At 45.7% G+C, this 18,726-nt stretch overlaps 1 protein-coding gene across 4 annotated transcripts in view; it reads right to left on the bottom strand.

Moving 5' to 3' along the window:
• LOC135903133 (treacle protein-like) overlaps positions 1 to 8,407 on the bottom strand; it is a 63,784-nt gene extending 55,377 nt beyond the window's left edge. Inside the window, exon 1 of one of the 4 annotated variants that reach the window (XM_065433542.2) lies at positions 8,225 to 8,407. The gene's annotated coding sequence lies outside the window, so the exon portion shown is untranslated. Of the gene's footprint in view, positions 1 to 148; positions 496 to 2,147; positions 2,170 to 2,336; positions 2,467 to 8,224 lie in introns of those variants that run through there. The other 3 variants (XM_065433551.2, XM_065433558.2, XM_065433533.2) reach the window with 3 other exon arrangements.
• Between the last annotated feature and the right edge of the window lie 10,319 nt (positions 8,408 to 18,726).

The following is an 18,726-nucleotide window of genomic DNA, read 5'->3' as shown; positions in this document are numbered from 1 at the left end:
GACATACAGCAAGGACATCATCGCCCGCACCGCAATAGTGTTCAGCGAGTAGCGGAGCTAAAAAACCAAACGCTGCCGCTACGATCACAGACGGGCATATAATCAAGTTACTCAGCTCACAAAAATACGAACTTTGAACTGCACGTACCGGTACAAACGGTCCGGTGAGCTGCGACTTCCCAAAGTAGGCGCCGCGCGCGAACACAACACAGTCGACGGCGGCGACACTTCATTAGGCCTAGGCGCGAGATCGGCGGCCGGCCGCTCCCGCGGCGTCTCCTGTCGCGACCCGGTTCCGTTCCCGCATCATGTTCGGCGTGCTACCGATTTCGTTACTTTAACAACGCATCCACGTAGCGACGGAAGCACAGACGTCGTCCGCACACGATTTCACAGGCCCGCACACCACTCCACGATTCGTGGTGCACGGCGTGTCAGCTCGCGCACAGCACACACGCGCTTGGAGCATCAGCAACCCCCCACCCCCCGGTAGCCGCGCATGGCTTGCCAGGCTTGTGGAGGTCTATGCGTTCGCGCCGACTCTTTGTGAGCCCGTGAACGACTCCAAAACCTGTATTTCGTGTGTTGCTAAAATAAATTCGTTCCTGTAAGGTTTTATTCTTTCTTTTTTTCGGCGATTTCTCTTTGAAGATTAAATCTCTGTTGCGCGTGCTCCCGTTCTTCGGACCCGGTGGTTAGAACTGAGCGAATGTGTTTAATGCGAGAATGCATTTCCTTTGGCTTATTTCTTTAGAAGGCCCCTAGCGCACTGGATTCAGAAGGTTCCTAGCATCGCCCAGTGCATTATCCCGACAAGCTCAGAAACAAGCAAGACGGCATAACTACCTGCAGATACCTATGCGCGCTGCGCACATGTGGCTCTCAATTCCTATTGCGTGCTGCTGGTCAATTTGGCAGTCCATATCTAATATGATTGGGTATTTTTTGCGTGTACTTGCTATGTTATGGGACACAGTAGATAAAAAAAATGCTCTTGCGGCTACATAAATATAAAATTAGCGACCATGCCGCATCGCGACCCGCGAATATCATACACTGTGAAGTAATAAAATTTACTCTCATCGACACAGTAAGGTGTCTTTATATCGCGGGACCGTGACTCACTGTAACCCATTGATCAGCGAAAGAAACATGAGTCGTTTACGCGCGTTCAAAATGGGCTCCGATACACATGGTGGCACAAAAGCGCGCGGCACACGTGCCTCGATCTCACCGTTCTTCAAACGGTGTAGCAGAACGCAACGAGTTACTGCAGTGGTAGAAAGATTAACAGAAACCACATGGTTGCGTGGCGTCCAATACGACGCTGTCGTGCTGCATAAGTAACGACAAACTTATTGAGACCTATAGGACCACCCAGTGTGTGTGTGCCAGTTCACAGATTACGGAGCCCATTCGCCAAGATATGCTCTTATAAATTTACCACTTTAATCACCGCCGCGGATTAACTCGCCGTGCGCGAGCTAGGTCATGAGTGTATATATATATATATATATATATCCTCGGAACGCTGCGTCAGACGCTTCATCAACCGCGCACAGAAACTAACGTGCGGCGTTGCGTCCCACATTGGACAGCCTGTCGGGATAAACTAGGGGTAAACTATTAAAATCCCTTGCCATCAACCACGATAACTGTGTGCGAACAGACGTGTATCAGTACAGATGCCCTCGGTAGCTATGGCAAGCTAGGGTGTCCTGGAGATCAAGTTCTAAGGCATACGCCTTCAAGATATCTGAAACGCATGGACATCGTGGACGCATCATGCCCACTGAAGGTCCTCTTCTGGAAGGTAGACATCTGCGGTCAAAATTATGCGGGTACGTGCACGCGCACACACACGCCCATGCGAAAGAAAAACGCATGTCTGACCTAAACGAACGAGACATCGCCATAAGACAAGTCAACCCTGTGCAATTAATGCGTTGCAATGTACGTGGACACATGTGTAATTAGGCTTAACAATGAGCAACCAGCTAGCTGAGACGTGCTCAATATCGCCAACCTACGCAACAGCCGACTATATCTCGACCGTATTTCATCTCTGTCCGACGTTAAAATTGCATATATAGTCCTTATAAAAAGACAGCAAAAGTCGCGTGGCGCGCGATGCCTATGTCTCTTACGTCATAAACCACACATCTTGTCCTGGTCGGCATGGGCACGTCTCGTTATGGTACAAAGGACCTGGCAGGCATCGAATGTTTCACACGACACAAAACACTTTTCGTCAACGCGTCTTCGCGATTTGGCTCGCTACAGGTTACGAAATACATACACCAGGTGGCAAAGCGCTTCATAAGCTTGTTTCTTACCAAAATACCACCCGTCTTGGCGATTCTTTCACAGGCCCACGCGATTGCGTCTTCTTGTGAACAAGAACACTCGTATCCGAGCTCAACAAAAAACAACCAATGACAGCACAGGCACCTCCCCTGCCGCCATGTTTCTGTAGCTCTAACGTAAGTTGACCGCGCCCTCTGACAACATTCAGTTCTCCCGACCCGTTCTGTCGATGCCCACATGGTTAAGCCTACATCGCACATTGGAGTGTACAAAATAACCAACAAATGGGCCTTATTACAGGCAATAATTACAGAAGAAACGAAGAAAAATAGCCTTCGTTTGATGCTCAACGTATCGATGGATCTCAGGCGCAATAATTACGCGTGTTTACCGAGCGCGCCTTAAAAATCTAGGACGTGTGTCGCGTCGGCGAAGCAGCATGGTGTATGAAAACGGCAGTTGCCGTGTGCACACAATGCACACGTTGATGCACACTGCGCTTCGCATCCACTAGTTAACGCATTGCTATCCGACAGCACATTATTCCAGGGATAAATGTAAGATTGCGAACGCTCATTGATACGAAAAGCTCGGAAAGACAGAGCTATGAATACTCTAAAAACTCGACTTTTTCAGCTACTTGACACACGATAACACGCAAAATGCAGAAGACAAATTGTTGTACAAGGAATTAGTGCACATCTTTTGTGGAAGCTTAGGTAGCATCTAACATGTGCGCATGACGTGCCAGAGAACAACACATATGTGAAGTTGTACGTATGATGATATGCTAATGCTTCGCGCTGAAAAAGGCTGGTGTTCTGTTAGACATTGCAGTGTTCGAAACTTTGTTTGTTTATGTGTTCTATAATGTCCTGGAAATAAGTATCTAAACACAGGGCGCGCATAGGGCATGCCGCGATCGATACGTGGGAGAATTAACCTTTAGGGATTGCTCAGAACGTGCACGTATGTCGCGCACTCTTTTAAAAATCTCTGGAGAGAAATACATGTCGCCGTTACTCTCAACACATCACGCACGACCTGCGAAAGCTTATCCAAGTCAAATTTATACGAATACAAATGTGATCGTTGGTCCTGAAGTTGAATCGGTCTGAACAGTTTATTTGTTGCGTGAAGAAAAATAAATAGATAAACAAAAAGGCAGTCAGAGCAGCAGATTGTAATTACGTAACGAAGTTACAACGTGAAATACCGCCTTGGTAAGACGTACACCGGTAAAATGAGCTAGAATTACACGGTACAGCACTTTCATGACCAAAGTACGTTATTGCTATCAAGTTTGCGATATCATTTCTTTTTCCACCAGCCCGTTCAATGGGTACTGTCTTTAAGAAAAAAGAAAACGTAGTGTCTCATATAGCTTATTACGATCCATGCAGGACATGACCAGAACCGAAGAACGAAATGAGCACTAGCTGCTTCACTTTGCAACTCAGCCCACTGTGTTAACGCTAATAATAAGAAAAAGCCAACAAGAGCTAGGTCTAGTATATAGTGTGCCTTTAGTACATGTAGTGCAATCATTCCTCCACGAGTACAATGGACTGCATGTTGCGTTCATTTGCGCTGTAGTTCAAAGACATGAACCACTCATTTCAATGGTCAACAAGTTGCACTCGGTGGTGGGTTGCATTAACTTGCTGACTATGTACAGTACATTGGCGCTAATAACTGCGTGCTGCGCTACGACTGGATAGTCGTCCTACGTACTGTGACCCGTGGTAGTGCTAGAGCACTCAAGATAATAAAGTATTGAATACTTCAGCATACACAAGTAGTGTCGTGCCCTAGCTGCCTTGCGTGCCTCTTCCGGTTCTCAATACATGGACTCATATGCACGCAGTGGGGCGACATATATTTAAGGTTCCTCTAGGTGACGCTTCTTTTGTTTTGGACTTTTCGGCTTCGCGTCGTACACGATTACGATTACGAGTGCGACTTTCAGATGAAACCATAACAAAAGAATATTTCCCGTAGTGGGGAACGTTACAAGATATCTATGCGCAATGCGGCACCTGTTCGAAAACAGAAAAAAAGAAAATGACTGTAAGCTCCGCGCGGGAAAGAAAGTAAATACACGTTGATTACACAATTAAATTAAACATCGCATGCTTCGTGTACCTTTTTTGCCATCTAATATTAATCCAGCTACAGCTCCAATTCGCGTCCGATGATCATCGCTTTTAAAATGCTGGGAATATATTACACATGTATGTATCCAGCAGGAGTGGGATGGTGGGGCGGATTATGACGATCGGCGGTGTCAATGCGAAGAAGTGTTGTGTGTGTCGAGTACGTGTATAGATGAAGCAGTAATAATAATAATAATAATAATAATAATAATAATAATAATAATAATAAGCCGTGGCGCATGGGCGCTGAACTATTCAAGTCTGCAGTGAAGCCCCGCCCACGCCCTCATAGCCGCCAGCCACTGTTCCTCTGCGAGGCTGCAAATAGTTCGTATGTCAATCTTTCCATGTTACCTAAATAAGGCGGTAACCACAAAAATAAAATTACAAGCGCGTAATTTCGTACGTTCTCACTCGTTTATTATTTTTTTTAAATAGTGGAGCGGTGAGAGCCCAAGCCTTTATTGAACTGACATAAAACGCTTGCTTCACTATGTCAAGTTTCACTTCAGTTGGCAGTGAAGTTTCACGGGTAAAACGGGGTCAACAGTGAAATGAACTGTACAGCGGACTTTTGAAGAGTGAAATGCTCAGACTCCATACACTTTGTCCATGTCTCTTGCACAAGCAGACGCTGCGAAGGTATCGACTACGACGCCATTTTGAAATGGTCGCATGGCGACGATTTTGTTCGCTTCTGTGATTGACTGCGGAATCAACTCATGAGACGTTCATTTGAGGGATCGCCAGCCGTTTGTGCGCAGGCGCGAGTAAGAGCAGGCGTGAGAGAGAAAATCTGCGGGCCTTTGCTTCTTGAATATACGACTATACCTAGGCACTACGGAGGGGGTTTCTTAGCGCGTATGGTATGCGTCGGTCCCCGTGCGGCCGAGTTTGTTTTAGGCTTCGTCGCCGCTGGCTGCCCACGCGGCGAGGCAGTGGGCACAGACGCCCATTTGGTGACCGCTGTGTCTGAAGGGGCTCGCGGGTCGCTTTTTTCGTCGTGACGATAGACTGATTTTTTACAAGCACTGCTCCAGGAGGGCACATGTAACCGACAAACGGGGGCCTCCGGAGAGCACCGAGGTTAAATAAAGCAGGAGGCGCAGGATCTCCAGGGCAGCCAAGGGGTAGCGGGGGTATTAAAGCTGGAAGCAGGGCCGCCCGGCGCGGGTTGGGGCCGCGGAGGCCGAAGCGTGCCAGGGGGTGTTCGAATAAAAAAAAAAAATGGCTGTCCGCGAAAGCGGACATCCCCTCTTATACACCCCAGGCACACGCAGGCCTAGGCGAGCCCCAACCCACGGACAAGTCCGGGCTCTAGCTTTGGTGTCCCCGTTGCCCCTTTGGTGACCTGGAGGCGCCGCCAATAATGCGAAGTAATGCCACGTTGTTACAATTAGTAAATGACACGATTGAATATATAGAATTACGTCCAGCCGCCAACTTGTGACGCTAAGTTCAGCACTACCGCGCTCCGCGACTTCTGCAACGCCAGTCAGAACTTTGCCTCTGAAAGTAGGTCGGACAGACATGAAGGTACGTCGCACATGCGGCGCTGGTGCTGAGTCAGTCATCGTCACCGGCGGCCTTTCAGCCACTTGCGCTCAGCCACTTGCGCTTTCAGCCATTTGGCGACCGACACAGCGGTCGCCAAATCGGGCGTCAGTGCCCGCTGCTTCACCTGTTTTACCGCGCCGGCAACCAGCGTCCGAGCGTAAACAAACGCGACCCCACTCCACAATGCCGGCACGCTACGGACAAACGCCTACAACACGCGCTATGAAGCCTCCTCCGTAGTGCCTAGGCAAGAGTCAGCAAAAGCCCTGCGCACAAACGGCTGGTGATTTCTCAAATGAACGTCGATCGTAGTCAACTTCGCGCTGTCCGTGTGTCTTAGTTGCCAACTGCTATTTTTTAAAGTGTATCCTACTACAGTTCCAAGGAAATATAAGGATATATCCATATAGCTCGGAGCACAACAATGGCAACCTGTTAACGGACACACAAATCGGTGAAAGGAAAAAAAAAAAAGATGATGAAACAAAGCTGCAAAAACTGCTTCCCTGTCGCTATGTGTAAGTACTAGTGTAAGTATTAGTTATAAGTAAAATTACATTGTTATTATTGGCAAGCTAATAACGAGCATTTTAAAAGCAAATACTTTTTCCCTCGCTGATTATTTTTTAATTGGCGCATAATACTCGTATAACTATGTCTGGCAGGCATGTCCGTCGCGCGGGTATATAGAGATACATTTTTAAAGCAATCTGTTGAGCTTATCGTGTGCTTCCTACTGCATTGGTTACGGTTTTCACAATAGACAAGGAAAAAAAAAACGAGAGGAGAAAGAAAAAAGAACAGAAGAAAGAAAGAAAGAAAGAAAGAAAGAAAGAAAGAAAGAAAGAAAGCAAGCAAGCCCGACAGCTCTTAGGGGTCCCAGATGTAAAGTGGTAAAACGGACAATGGCGTTTTCGCTTCACTGCACACTTCCACTGTTCCAGCGCACTTACAGTGCGTCTTTCTTTCTTTCTTTTTTCTTCTTGGAAAAACACGCAGAAGCTACGTGGCGCCGCAATATCGAACGAAAGTCACGAGGTCTACTGAGGAGGTTTTCCCAAGGCTCACGGAAAAAAAAATCGTCTGCTCTCACCGTTACCGGCTCGAGGAGTTCTGCACTTGATTCCCGTTTTGATGAATAGACAAATGTGAATAGGAATCACTTCACATAACGCACCCCGAGTTCCTGCCTAATTGTTTTACTCCGTTGACAGATCCTCACCTCACAGGTTACTTCGACGTTTCAGGTGATCGCATCCCCGTCGCGGCGGACGCATTTCGATGGGGGTGAAGTGCAAGAACACCCGTGGTACCGTGCGTTGCGTGCACGTTAAAGAACCCCAGGTGGTCAAAATTAAACCGGAGTCCCCCATTAAGGCGTGCCTCATGATCATATCACGATTTCGGCACATAAAACCTCAGAATTTACTTTTTTTTTTCGCCATTTCAGGATCCTGAAAATCGTCATATCCAACATGCGCGTACCTTGATCGTTCTTTCTTCAGGTCTTGGATGGTCGCCGTCACTACATTAACGACATCGACCCTGGCTGATGAAAAGGCCCGAACAAAGCGGAATCGCAAATGTACTTTTCAAGATGCAACAACAAAACCGATCTTGGATCTACATTTCTGCTTGTAGCGTTCGTTTACGGTTTTGTTCTTGTTCTCTGGCAATCACCTCGAATGAAAAGTGCGGAAAGATACGCCCCAAAAGTTCTATCGCTCGGTCCGCTTTAAACGATATACTATAGCGTTTGGTTTGGTGCGGCAAATGCGTTACCATGCTAACCTTCCAGGTTAGCATACTAAGGTTAGCATGCTAAGGTTGCTACAAAGGTTAGCATGCTAACCTGGAAGGTAATATATGTGAACAAATAGAGAGCCATAAACGGTGGTTCACGTGCGGTATATATGATGCGCAACTTCAAAAAAGAAAAAGTAAAGCGGAGCTTTGTTTTATGAACATGCGAGGCCTAGAACGACACACGTTCGCTGGTGACAAAGACAGGCGCATTATAGTGACGTGGCACCATTCGATGCACCCAAAGGCAAAACCTGCAAACATGCAAAAGAGCCCATTTTCCTCATAGCTTCTGTGGACCAATATGAACAGCTACAGATTATTAGAGGAGTCGATAAAACTTCTACGCAATGCAGCCGATTATACGTTTCATTGTGAAAATGCTGTCGCTCAGTACTTACCTGGTCATGCAGTATCGATCGAAGCGCCGTTGCAGTGAACAGCCCTTGTCTCGGAGTTCTTTCACACTTGGTGTGAAGTTATTTCCTTCAGTGGTCAAGACGTGTGAAAATAGCGCATTCTCTAAAAATTTACGAGTTGGAGCGAAGAGGCTGACGTATACATGCGCATCGACAATACGTCAGCGATATAGACACCACGGGAAAGAACATCTTTCCTCTTCTTTTTCTTTTGTAACTGAAAATATGCAGAATAAACTTACATTCGGGTCAATTATCGTGTCAAGATGTGCAATGCCAAGTATTCTGTCAGCGTTCTTGTAATGGTCAATCACGCCAAACGCAGCAGCTGGAAATTCGAAGCTCTCCGATTTATTAAAAAAAAAATTGTGGACAGTTGATATTTCTCAATGAAATGCAATCTCAAAATATTTCGCGCTAATTGGATGAAATTTATGCACACCATACAGTTTGTCCTATATTTTTTTCGAGTAGGATTTTAGAGCCTGAATACCTTATCTGATTATTTTTCTCTGCCCTCTGAAAGTAGGAAAATTAGGGTATTTTGTGCAAGGTTTGGGATCTATATATACCAGGCCTAGGTGAGTTATAAAATAGCCTGCATTAGTTCTTACAAATTAATAATTGCAAGGAAGCTCGAAAACAATTTTCTTTAATTTAGTTGTACTATTTACAGGCAAAATAATATTTTAGACTAGCGTTCTTGGGAACGTGTATACGATCGGGTGTCCTAAGGTTAACATGACCAAAATTGCTGCTAATTACAGTAAAGCCAAGACACTTGCATATGCATGAAAAATGTGGCCGATATTGCGTCAAATTGAGTACAAGAATATTTGCGCACAAGCGATAAGAACAGTGTAACACTGAAAAAAGAGAAAAACGAAGTTAAATGTGTAGTGGCTTTGACCTTGCGCTGCTAAGCACACTCATGGCTTAGCACAATCAGCGAACCACAGAAATTATTTTTTGAAATTTGCATGGAATTTGACCATAATTCAGAACAGCCTTTTCAGAAGTGCAAAAGTTTCAAAATTCTCCCGCTGCGCAAGTGGTATCCTCAGAAACCTAGCGAGCTTCCTCCTCCAGTCGGTATATATATATATATATGTATATAGGCGACATACACTGCAGCGTAGCAGTGTATGTCGCAGCGTAGCAATATATATATTGCTACGCTGCAGTGGCGACATTTAGCTTCGGCTGTCTGCGTTTCAGATCTTTTCATTATTATTTTGCAATCGTTTCTGGCATCTCTGCTTAATTTCTCAGAGCGATCAACCTCCGAATGGAAGGAGGCATCACGTGCGTAGAATCTCCTCAAAACCTTTGTGGCCTTTGCTGGCAGCACGACCGCATTGTCTAATAATCGCAAATTATCTAAATATCCTTAGAAGGATCGTGCTTCACTGAGCCCACTTCATTGTAGGCACCGAGTTTATTTTTGATACATCTATAATGTGGCCAAAAGGGCCAGTTCGGGGTATTTTTGACATTTTTATGACCAAGTTTAGATTTATTCACTATTTCGTTAACAATCTTGGCAGTCCTATGTAGACATAAGTGACTAATATATTTTAGCAAACAACCCACGAAATATGGCAGAAAAATGATCCCGAATTAGAAAAGACAACGTTTTGTCACGCTTTTAGCCGTCAATTCCGCATTCAGTTGGTCCACCTACAAATACGAAAAGTTGTGCATTAATGCGATTGACATTCTTGGCCTATACTTCTGTAGTCTCTGCCTACTCTGTAGTTCTGTCCGTCTCTTCGTGTTTCTTATTACCATTTCAATATTAGGTATCGGTTGCTTCCTTGCCATTAGAAAATTTTTCTCCCATTGCTGTTAACAAATTGTTTAAGTATACGGTATACAGGCTAATAATAAAAATTCATTTGCAAGCCAGCGCTCGTCTTCGACCCGTTTGCGTCCTCGTTGGCCTTCACGCTGCTCACTCGGAGAACTAGCGCCAACAAACCTACGAGCTGTACCCTTAGCCGTTCGATCAGTGTGCTGCGTGTCATGCACCAGAAAACAGCACGAAGCCTGCACTCGGGTATTCCGATTAGAGCACTGCACAGGCCCGGGCAGACCCGAAAGTCCGGGCCCGTCCGAAGCGGTTTTCGGCGGGCCCGGGCCGGACCCAGGCTTGATTGAAGCCGCAAGTCAGAGCCGGGCGTGAGGCCGCGGACTCGGGCCCGCTCGTTAAAAAAGTTCTAAGTGATGCCTTCGAGCACATTATGCATTGCATGGTCCAAGGCATTCTGTGCCAAGTTGAAGTGACATGTGCAAAGAGCTAGCTGGCTCTTAGTACACCTTAGCAAAACGAAAATAGAAAAACAGGCGAAGTGAAACGAACATTGTTTAGTAATGAACAAGCTTGTTCGTTGCTGAATGCTGAACAACGAACAAGCTTAGTAATGAACGCCTGAGCCAGGCCCGGGCTTGGTCTCACGGGCCGGGCTCGGGCTTGATAAAGCGGGCCCGGGACGAAAAATCAGGTCCGTGCAATGCTCCAGTTTTAGACGCAGAATAATAATTCGAGCTCTTGCAGGTAGCCTGCGATGTCGATAAAACAAGACCAAATTGAGCGGCCAAATCACTTGTACCGTAGTAACCAAAAATGCAGGCCTACCAGATTGCGCATTCCTTAGAGGGAAATCTGGGACACCTCGCCGCGCTGCCAGCTCACGGAGCCAAGGTTTTAATGGTACTGACGTGACATTTCCGATATTTTTTTTTTCGTTAGATGAAGGTCCTAGAACTCTAAACTCCAGAAGACATAGTGACAAGCCTCAGAGCACTACAATATAACTTAACGTAGTAGTTTTTCGACAACCACTTTCGGTTTCGTTTCCCAGGAGGGTAACCTGTTGTGACGTCACGAAGCAGCTTGGGGTCACGTGGGAGCAGAACATTTAGACTTTTTGACACTCGTTCCGGCCCTCTCGGTCGCCTCGCATGCTGCCACACGTTGCGAAGGCCGATGTAGCAGCATAAAGGGCAACCGAGCGAGCCGGAGCGAATGTAAAAACGTCGTATGTCCTGCTCCCACATTAAAGCACATTGTGTCGTGACATCACAACATATTATCCTCCTGAGAAACGAAACCGAAAGTGGCTGCTGAAAAGCTATTATGTGAAATTACTGATGGTGCTCCGGAACTGGTCACAATTTTTTCTAGGGTATAGATGTCTAGGACCTTCTTTTAACGCAAAAAAAATTACTATTCTAAAAGATAATGGCTGGAACCTTTAGTTCGGGAGCTCCTTTCTAAGCACATCGGTACAGAGAGAAAGCTGTTTTCAGCAACCACTGCGCTGACTTAGATGAGGTTCATTGCAGTTAAAAAAAAAAAAAAAGAAGGTTATACTCCAGTGACTGTACGAAGCAGATTTTAATTTACGCAGTCGATTTTTTAAACAAGTATGGTTGAACATCACAATATCCAAAAAATAAAGTTTGCTGTTTACAACTCTAACTCAGCAATGAAAAACAATATCCCGATTCTGTAAACTGCACCTAATACATGTAAAGCGAACAGAATTGATACGTTATACACCGCCCAGAAATATACCAATAATTTGTGAGTAAGAATTTTGCAAAACTCTTGTAGACACTGTAACAGTTTGAAGAAAGCTGTAAATTTGTTCGCTTCATATGCTTTAACAGGTGCAGTTTACAGAACCACGATATCTGTTCTTGGTGCAAAGTTACGGATTTATAAACTTCGTGCTTGCATTCTCTTTTTAAGCTTGCCAATTCAGGACAATTGTAAAACATTCCAGGCCCTATCACCGTGGCGTGGTTCCCACGATGCGGTACGAATGCTCGCTTTGTGCTGCTTACAATACTCAACAGGCGAACCTATATCTGAGCTGAATCTTTCGTCCCCAAGCACAATTTTCCAAACGAAACAGTGCAGTGCAGCACACTACGTTGCGACGGCAGCCAAGGCACCTGCGTATAGTGACAGCTATAAACTATTGGATGACCTCGGGATCTGGCCAACTGACTGCTTCGTTACTGTAAAATTTTCCTGGCTCTAGAAAACGACCCACCTATCTGCCTGAACACTCTGTAACCATTTCTTTTTTCCTGCCGTCAGTGGTCTACGCGCCGGTTGGCCTTGGTAGAATTTGTCGGACGAGTCTGTCGATGGCGTTCGAAAATTTCAGGCCACGACAGAGTCTGGTGAACACTCGCTTCCGTACGCCCGCAGAGATTGCGTTCCCATTTCGAAGTTGAAATTCATTCGCATCATCACAATGCGCGAATGCTCGGGCAAAAAGTGAAAATCAATTCGCTTGAGAAGAGCCCGAGCCCCCGTGCATATACAAGGCATACAAACAAAAAGGGCTACAATATATATTATACAGCACAATATATTCTGCGCGCCACGACGGTTCAGCTACCTGCCGTAGAAACAGGAATATTCTCAGGCAGATCGACGCACACGTGCAAGCCTCAACATGTGTCGCAAATATGGCATGTCTTTACGAATGTTTTTCTTTTAACCAGTAGTATGGCATCCCCAGGGCACTCCCCACCCCTTTATTTTTTAGTTTGGTTCTTCAGCCCGAGCTCCGAATGAGCATGGTCAACACGTAATTAATCGGGGAAGTAGCGTCGAGAGTTCGTCTCGGCAAATGCTTAGTGTGAGCTAGGTGGTAGAAACCTTTTATTTAATAGAACAAGGGAGACCCTGCGTTGTGCCATTGGAGGAGATATAGGCGGGACGGGACACTGTTAAAGGTTCGCATTGGGATGGAGCATCTCGATGAACTTCACGGCACCGCAGCCTAGCTGAACGATAAATGTAACCTCGCCGCCAATCGTGATACGCCTCTGCCACTCTGCAAGAACTTGTCTCCGAAACTTCTCCCCGGTACGCCTTCACATTTTACATTTGCATTTGACTAACTCTTTGTGCACTGCAGCGTCTACTAGTAACGCGCAGGAAGCAGAGACAGCAGTGAAACAATTACGAGACTTCATTCCAGGCCTCCATTGGTGGGTTTACACCACGTGGCCTGGTATTATTATTATTATTATTATTATTACTATTATTGTTATCATCGCCGTTATTATTATTATATTACCAAGAGGGGCCAAACCTCCAAGGTGTCTTTTCTAATAACTGTGTCCACTCCTCCCAGTGGTCAGGACGCTGTGCAGCACAGTAGGGTACAATTGCGGAAAGCACACTACTGCTCAGCATTATCATTTTGGAATAACCTCCCATTAGATATTAAGTCATCTCCATAGTCACGTGCTTTTAAACGAGTATCTTATTTTCTGCTAGACAACTATACTGATATTTTACTTGTTAATTGCGACATTTATGATTTTGGTTGTTGCCATTATTTTATATTTCTTTACGAGTTGCCTAATCGTCGACATACTTCTCATTTAGTTCGCAGTTTCTTGTTCCTACTGCACACGGGAGACACTCAGGAGGGACTATGGCGACAACGTTTCACCTGTACCTCATTTCTTTCGGGATATGAATTTGAGTGTTCTGTGGTCACAGCAGCGTAACACGCAACAGCGCGAGCGTGGTGTGTATGTGCTTTTACGTTCTTGTGTCCCTGTAAGTCCTGCGCGCTGCATGCCTCCCCAAGGATGCTCAACGAATCAGCCCACCCTAGTTCGTGCAAGTTGGTAATTCATATCTACGCTTGCAAAACCACACACACACACACACACACACACATACATATATATATATATATATATATATATATATATATATATATATATATATATATATATATATATATATATAAAGACAACGCCTTTTTCGCATACATTTTCTTCGCTTCTGTCCTGCGTATACAACGCGCCTTCGCGAGTCCACTCTTTTCCTCAGCCAGAAGCAACATCTCGCGCCGCCCGCCGCCATACAGTGCATTTGAAAAGGCCCCCATTAGAACTCTAGTACACTATAATTAGAACAACCTTTCGTTGGCGCCGAACACGTAGTCCGACGTTCCGCGGCTCCATGCTCGTCGCTTTCGCAACGCACTGGCTGCACGCTGCAGGGTGACGCAGGCAGAAACGTCACCTCAGGGCGCGCGGTTTTGCTCTCACTGCAGCCTCATGGTTTCGGTTTCGCGCGCTCCCCGATAGCCGTGATTCGTTGTGCCACAGTTACGCGGGTAATCGAAATCTTTTTTCCAGGTGCAAAAGTTGACTTGTACGAAGAGCTCACTTCGATTTCCCAATTACGATGCGCCCGCTGAAATGAACCCTTTGTTGCTTGAAGAAAAATTACGCATGCAAACTGTGGGGACATTTACTATTTTGTATCAATGTGCATCCAGAAAAAGCAAATAACTTTTTTTTTCTGCTTTCAGATGTTTATTTCACGAGAGACAGAATGTCCACTACAGTGGACAACATGCGCACCAGCTCCGGTGAGCTTAGGTGCCGACAGCTTTCTTTTGCTCCAACGGGGGAAGTTCCTGCCACCCCATTAACAAACGTAAGCTCGAATACAAAAGCTTGGATACGACGCACATTACTCTGTGTTATGAAAAGCGACAAAACAGTCACTTTTGCCGGTAACGCGCAAGTATGGTCAATGGCGTAGCGCCAAGAATGCATTTCTTGGAGAAAGGGGGGTGGGGGGCAGGGCCAACGTCGCTCGTCGCTTTATATGCATGGATCCCGATACACGTCCACCTTGAAGTTGCCAACCGAAATTTTACGTATTTGTGCTCTACCTTATTTATAATGGCAAAAGTGATAAACGTCATAACGCACGTACGTCAGCGGCAACTAAACTTCATTGCTCCGACAGGTGAACTTCGTTTCACTGCGGCAGGAGCTGCTGGTAACTATCGTTCAGTTGTTTTTCCTGTTAGCTCGCTGGATAATATATTAAACAAAGTGTTATTACATGAAAATACGAGGCAATAATCAAAGACAATCCGACTGAAAGTGAAAAGAGCGAGGACAACACTGCGCAGAAAACGCTGCCAGCACGTGTTTGCTGTTTCTGTCGTGTCCACACACAGGACTGAGCACACGCGCGCTCAAATAAGTCCTCTCATCACATCTCTACTTCTACCACGTGACTGGCTTTCCACACATTCGCTTTTTTTTTTCACTTAATGCCAACGCATGAAAAGTAGAACCTTCAACACGAATTAAAGACAGAAATATGCGCGCACACTTTGTCTGGAGTAAGAATACGACGTATAAAACGCACCAGCATGTTGCATTTTTCTTGCACGTCTGCTTGTCTATCGATTCTCATTTTTCAAAAAATGAATTTCATGGCTGAATACCATAGGAAGCAGCAGACAGCATTTGGCCACTTGTAAGCAAAAATATGGCTCTCCTACCCCATTCTTTCACAGAGAGCTTTTCAGAGATTCAAACCTACAATCACACTTAAATATATGTTAAGCTGCAACCACATGTAAAGTATAGTTTTAGTAAAGTTATGGACTTAAGCAGTGGGGGGCTGGTGGCGGCATATTTTTGTAGCAGACTACGAAGCAGCGCACACTCATTTTGGGCTCCTAAAGTATTCACGAAACTCTATTTATCTGGCATAAATACGCTAATTGCACGTAACAACATGAAGGCCAACTTCCTGTTCTTGCATGTCGCGGAGAAACCGGAGTGTCGATATGTCATTGTAACGTCATGTATTTTAAAGCATTTTCTAGTATTTGTTCCGTTTCGACGCAAGAGAAGTTTTTTTCAAGTTTGCTAGTTCGATTCTTTGAGAATGCAACTTTACTTTACCGACAATCAGTCAAGTAAGCCCCAGGGGACGCTGTCGAAACCTGTGAAGTCTTCGGCAAGTGTCTCCACTCGTATTTAGTTTACGCATATTTTTAAATGCGGAAGCATTTATATGCCTACCCAACGAGGAAACCCCGTCCGTCCGCCACATGAGACAATCGCTTTCAAGATAGGGCCCGCAGCAGCGAGCGAATTGACCTTCGTGCTGCCTCAGGCTTCAACGCAAACTAGGCGGCGAGAACACAGCGCACACGAAGCTATCAGCACTCGGCGCATTGTGTCCCCATCGCAGATCGCCGTCAAGACGGTGCTCGCGCAGCCGCCACCAGAGTACGGATTATTATGGTTCACATTCAGAGGAGGCAGCGTCATCGACCACGTCTACGTGCGAGGACAACCAAACGTGACACCATTCAGTTACGTCGTGTACTACATACAGCACGGATCGGCCAGTGCTCATCTTCCACGAAGCAACGCACCACCATGCAATTTGAAGACGAAGAATTAGAAACGCAATAAGCACCAAACAAGATACAGTGCACATGATAAATGTATATATTTGCTTTATTAACAAAATATCTCTCATTTCATGCAACGTCCACATCATCCGGAAGTTATCCATAACATGAGTGAACATTGCTGCCAAGTCGTCTCATGCTGGTCTCGTTTTCGGTTTTGCAACTGCGCTTCTCCGTTTCGCAATTCTTCCGCGGTGTTTCACGCAATTATACCAAACACAGCAGCATACGAGGATGAAACAGTAGGTGATTCGCAGCAAATGCTTACGCATCATTTCGATAACTTCTACAGAAGATTCTGCGTGCAAACTTTTTTTTTTTGCTTACCGTTCAAGCCTCCTCTCACGGTGAGCGAGGCTGTTTTGCTGTTGATTAGGCGTATTTTACAAGTACAGCTGAACTTCCTTTTTTTTTTTTTAGGGTCACTTTAACTATAGTAGCATAAAGGCGTCGGCCACAAGAAAGGAAGTTTTGACGCGGGCGTGGGCCGCGCTCGGGCTTCATTTCAGTCGGGCACGAAATAGGCCCGGTCATTTGTATTTGCAACTTCGCGAAACTGCCGCCCTTGGGGCTCATTCCCACTGGCGACCGATGTTCACACCGGCAAGCACAACCAGTAAGTCGCCACGGTGCAGTGTGTACAGACGTCCTCTTCCCGAGCATTTGATTGGTTCAGAAGCTTTGCGCCGCACCACTGCTGTGAGTCGACGGGGTGAATGAACCCTTAAATATATGGGAGAGCAGGAGCAGGTAGGCCACGACACAGCATAGCGGTACACTCCACCGATTAGCGTACGTTAGCGGCGCCCCTCGGACTCCGGTAATACGCTACCATTTGCCACGCGCGGCCCCCTACGCCCCACTTTTTTCGGTCTTCGCAGTACTGGGAAACGTTGGTAAACGTAATTCCCAGGTTAAGGGGAAGTTTTAACTATAAAGCTCTTAAGTTCTAAGCTCTAAACTCTAAGCTCTTTAGCTTTAAGCTTTAGCTATAAATACACGGGAAAGGAGAAATCGTTTTTCTTGGCAACTACCGCACGGAATTTAATGAGCAGTGTTGCATTTAAAAGAAAAGTTAAAATCTAGCGACTGATAGAAACGAATATTTTTATTTAGGTCGTCGATTTTATAATAAAGATTGTTGAAAATTGTTGCAGCTGAAGATTGTCGAGAAAAACGAAACTATCTATTTAAAACTCTGTAGCTAAGCCATGAAAAACTAATCGCAATTATGAAAAACTACATTTCATAATACGTGACAATGTCTAAACTTCTATATTATACACCCCTGTGAAATATATTACTACATTGTCAATAGGACTTTTACAAAACTTAAGAAAACATTTTAACACCTGAAGGTCAAAATTACAATGCAGTTTTCTTGAAGCATCTGAGGGATCGTTTGCACCGCGTGCGAACCAATTTGTCGAAAGACGGGCGCGGGATTCTGCACTACGACAATGCCCCTGTGCACTCTGCATTGATAGCGCCCGAGTTTCTTGGCAGGCAATTCCTTCACTGTGTTGGAACACCCTCCCTATGCTCACGGGATTTAGACTCCTACGACTTTCAATGCGATTAGCATTCTTGGATAGCTGCACCCACATTGCAAAAGTCTGTTGAATGTACGTATGGGGCACAGCATCCGTAGCTGATCTCTTTCACGCTTCTCTCAAATTAAAAAGAAAACCTTTATAATTGCTCTGGTGCCGAGCAGAGTCGAACCCACATTACAAGTGTTCCCCAAGCATGGTAGCCCTATGCTTTAGCACTGCGTCACGAATGCGTGCGGGCAGTGGGAGAACAATTCTCAGCGTTTGCATGCACCGGCGCCACCGGATGGCGCTGCACGTCCAAAGAGAAACGCAAGAGCCACACATGTCTAATACATGACGTGGTGGCAACTAACGTTACTAGACTAGGTTCATGGCAACACAGTGTGGCGCTACATTGTTTTAACGCTAATCATATTAATGTCGACGAGAGATAGGTTTGGCTGGATTTTTTCTTTTTCGGCAAATGCAAAGTGATACTCCACGGGTGGGATTTCGGAGATGTGACGAGACAGCAGTTCAAACGGAAACGACATCATAGCTGAATCGTTTAACAGAGAGGGCTTCCCAAGGGGGCATCCGGCAGTGGAATGAGAGGTGGGGCCAGTGCACTGTGGGTGAACACATTGATGTAATGTGAAAGTTTGTG

This window comes from Dermacentor albipictus, chromosome 3 (genome assembly GCF_038994185.2).
Source record: "Dermacentor albipictus isolate Rhodes 1998 colony chromosome 3, USDA_Dalb.pri_finalv2, whole genome shotgun sequence".
NCBI classification, from domain to species: Eukaryota; Metazoa; Arthropoda; class Arachnida; order Ixodida; family Ixodidae; genus Dermacentor; species Dermacentor albipictus.
The sequence above is the reverse complement of the archived record's forward strand: the minus strand, read 5'-3'. Positions and strand labels throughout refer to the sequence as shown.